The sequence below is a fragment of the Triticum dicoccoides genome, chromosome 7B, assembly GCF_002162155.2.
Source record: "Triticum dicoccoides isolate Atlit2015 ecotype Zavitan chromosome 7B, WEW_v2.0, whole genome shotgun sequence".
Classification (NCBI taxonomy): domain Eukaryota; kingdom Viridiplantae; phylum Streptophyta; class Magnoliopsida; order Poales; family Poaceae; genus Triticum; species Triticum dicoccoides.
In genome coordinates, this window is record NC_041393.1 from 760,061,355 (window position 1) to 760,065,924 (window position 4,570).

The window sequence follows — 4,570 nt, forward strand, 5'->3', positions numbered from 1 at the left end:
TGACTTGTGCTAGAATATGTACAAGTTTAATCTTTGAATTATGATTGTAGGAAATGTCGTACTCGGACGACGACGATCTCCCGGGGGAGTGTAGCTGGTGCCACGACGATCGAGGTATGTGCGACAGGTTCGTTCGGCTAGACGACGATCGACGCTTCAGCATTAAGCTCGAGGAGACCTTCGATTGTGAAACGGTACGCAACAACGACAAGTGTTTTTTTCTTCATTAAGCATGACTTCAACTATTTCAACGTCTAATTTTCATATTTTACAATTCGACTAGCTTATCCCATGCCATGCAAGACGCTATGTCTTGGAGAGGATGGGTTTTGAAGACCATGAAAATTTCGAAACAAAGAAAATACACCTAAGGACCCATCATGATATGGATTTTGAAGTAAATCTGTACAATGCTCAGAGCGTAACCCATTTTGGTTGCCAAAATTGGAAAGCACTTTGCAAAATGTATGATTTTTATGAGGGTATGATTGTCACCATGGATCTTGGTGATCCTGACAGCGAGGAAGACAATATGGACATTTGGATCCTTGTTGATACGCTTCCGATTGTACCGCTATGTGAGTTTCTCAAACATAGTTATTAACTAATTTATATTGTTTATTTCAAAATAGTTGATAGCTTATTTCCATTGACATCTTATTTTGATTCTTCAAAGACTGTGCGGAAGATGGTAGATAAAACCCACTACACCGAAGGCACCCAATTAACGTATAAGGAGAAAAATCATCTGATCGCATTTTGTACTCTTCTTGAGAATTACAATGACTATTATCGAACTCCTCCAAATTATGGTGAATACGTGCCACTAGTGCATGTGTTGAACAACGATAACTTCTCTGGAGATACCCTGGTAAGATTTTTTAATATTACGACATCCGTGCATTTTTTGCATACTTCTAAAACTAGTACATCATTGCTAACTACGAAGTTATTATTATGTTTTTCAACAGAAACTCCCGATGGATTGTGTGCCTCATCTGATGTCTCTGCATGGTCGCCTCTCAGTTCTGAACATACTGCCAGGTAAATCTACGGAGCTCACCTGTGCATATCGGATTTCTAAAACCCGTGAACACATGATCATCAAAGAATGGAAGAAATGTATGAACATTCGCAAGGAGGTTCTTGGAAGTAACATTCAGCGAAAAGCAAGAATGGGAGACAGGCTAATCTTCATTCTCCATAATGGAGAGTCAGGGGCTATCTTGTTTTTTGTTATTTTACCTTAGAAAATGTAGTAGGTCTTAATCGAATGTAATAGGTCCTATGAGGTACAATATGTTTATTATGTGGTAATGTGTTAGAGTTGATAATGATGATCTTGAGGAGGTGTTATGTGATGTCAATGATGAAAACGATGATATTGAGGAGGTGTTATAGGACAATGATGTATTATGATGCTAAGTTGTTAATGATATGATGATGATGATGATATTATTATATCATTGGGTGAAAGAACCGCGGATTAGTTTCAAGTGGATGGACATCCACTTGAAACTAGTCCACGGTTCTTTCACCCATCAATAAATTCCTGTTGTATGAAAACTTGTGTAAAGGTGTATGAATACAACATGAAAAAGAAAAGAAATAAAATACTAAATAATAGTAGTAGCGCGGGTAAGGAGAAGCGCTACTACTAACTACCAGTAGCGATGTTCCAAAGAACCGCTGCTACTAAGTCAATTTAGCAGTAGCGTGGGTCAAGACGTGCTATTGCTAAGCATTAGCTGTAGCGCCTTATCAGTAGCGCTCCTCCCCGCGCTACTGATAGGCCCAAAACCCGCGCTGCTGCTAGGCTTTTCCCTAGTATTGGAGGTTGCTTCTGGAGGGGGCGACCAAGGCGGCACTGACGGAAGAATCGAGCGCGCAGACGTGACACATGAGCACAAGAACACGCAGGCGGCACTGACGGAAGAATCGAGCGCGCAGACGTGACACATGAGCACAAGAACACGCAGGCAGCCGATCGTACTACAAAAATAGAAAGCCAACACATGTCGGGCCATGCATGCAGCCGAGCGGGCACAAAGGCCCATGGCAAAAAATCAGTGCAACAGGAGAAGCCCATCCTGCTGCCAACACGTAGACGCAATCAGCATGCAAATCCTGAAAAACAACCAGGCCGACGCAATCAGCATGCAAATCCTGAGAAACAACCAGGCCACACATGCACGCGACCACGCCAGTGACAAGAACAACCAGAAGAAGTGATCGACATGGCGCCGCTGTCCACGGAACGCAAACAAGGCAAAAAAACGCTAAGCTTACTCTAGACTTATCAAGATAAATCGCATGCCAGTTCAAAAAATTTGAATCAAACTTCTAAACACACAAGGCCTTTGTACACAGCCATGTCCCAAAGAAATAGCACGTGTCATGTTCAAACTTACCAGGGGTCATTTTCATCCAAGTGGGCGAACCTCGTCGCGAAAAAGCTCCCTGGAATAGAGGCTTGGGTATTCATTAGTACTGGTAGAAATTTGGCGGCCCTGCCAAGTTGGGGGCCCTGTGCAGTTGAACACCCTGCACAGGTGTCCGGTACGGACCTGCTGTACAGGCTTGTGCTTTGTCTAGGACTTGTGTGCGGCAACCACACATGGCATGGGTCCAAACTTGCACTAGCACCTCTACTCAATCTGATCTCGTTCGTCCTAATGTTTAAAGCCTCTGTGTGCATCGTCTAAAACCACAACAAGAATAGTGAAATAGAGGAAGCATATATAGTACCACGATAAGTGCCGAACGTTACCGGGCCACACGTACGTACATACGTGTGACGTGTCCCGGGACGGACATGCATGCACGTTCGATCCGTTCATTGGCTGGTGAATGGATGGACACGACGACGACGGACGCCGCGCGGGAGAAGGTGACTGATCAATGCATGATACTCCCTCCATTCCACAATGTAGTGCCTATAGATTTTTGTGAAAGTCAAACTTTGCCAATTTTGACCAAATGTATAGAGAAAACTGTCTACATCTACTATACGAAACATGTATATTCTGAAAATATAACTCACGATGTACCCAATGTTATGCATTTGGTATTCTAGATGTACCTACTTTTTTCTATAAATATGGTCAAAGTTTGTAATGTTTGACTTTTATAAAAATCTATAGGCACTACATTATGAAACGGAGGGAGTACTATAATCCAGCGAACGCCCAAAAAGCAGCTTTGTACTTTGCGCACTGTAGGCTGGCCCGATCGAGCCAACCACCGTTCAATCCTCTTCTGCGTGTAAAAGTTGCATTGGCGTCACATGCTGTGCGGACGGCTCTGGATCCATCGAGCGGGTCAAAGTACGCAATCATAGGCTCGCGCCTAAACCCTGCCTGCCACCTTTATTAGTTATTACAGCCACTGGTTCATGATTAATCAAAGAACTCCGGCCGATACACATGCTGTGCTGTGCATGCCGCGGCGAGTCTCATCGGCTCATCGTGTTGATTCTGACCATCAAAAAGAAGCAAGCAGATTTTTCTTTTTGAGCAAAGGGCGGGCGATGGATGGGCATGACGAGTCGACGAGACGTGATGTAGCGCCCAAAAGCGGCTTTAGACTTTTGGCACTTTGGGCTTTGTATAGGTTGGTCGGTTAGGCGGGAAGAATACACACATGCATGGGCATGGATCCTTACGAGCCAAGGAACGTAACCACCATTCACTCTGTGTGGCGTGTCAAGTTGGAGAGTTTAAGTCGGCCGCTCGGAGCATCTCCAACACGGACTTTCAAATCGCCCACACCCCTATGGACCGCGTGATTTGGATGTGCTTTGCCATTTAATGTGGGTGTGTAACGGTGTGCTGACCGTTCCGGACTACTCCCGCCACCCCGCTTGGGTGACACGAAGGCCACTGCCACCGCGTCGTAGAGTTGCACAACTGGTGACTTGCCTTCTTCATGGGGCGGTAAGCCACGGTGACCGTCTCCCCCCCGCCCAAAAACCAAGACTGCTCCTTGATTCGGGGCGGCGGGGGGAGGCTATTCTTCCACTCCCGCTGAAGCATATCCCTTGGGGATTCATGACAGTTCATGAGCGGGCTTCCGAACATAGGGAAAGCATGTCGTGGGAGTGGAGATGCGCCGCTGCCTGCATTTAGACTAGTTTTAGCATAGCCTGGTATAGTCTAGTTAAAACAACTTTGAAAATGTAAATTTTATTGTCCGGTTTATATAAAAATCATCTGCTTTGCTTGTAATTCATCCGCTTAGTTGAAATCTGGCTTGAAATGTATGCGGCTAGCATGGGTGGCCGGCTCCCGCATCCATGTCCACGACCCCCCCCCCCTCCACGTATGGATGCGGTGTCCAGTTTGCGGGTCAGCGTTGCATATGTCCTCAACACCGTACCATGCATGTCTGAACCGAGCTGATTCATAATTTTATTTTTAAGATAACGACATCCTATATTTTATATTTCAAGTGGTATTGTTCATAGAAATACATAAAATCGGCGGTGGATCGAAAAACACACATGACGGCCAATATCAATAGTTGTTGCCATCCTAGCCGATCTATTGTTGTTCATAGATAAAATCATAAA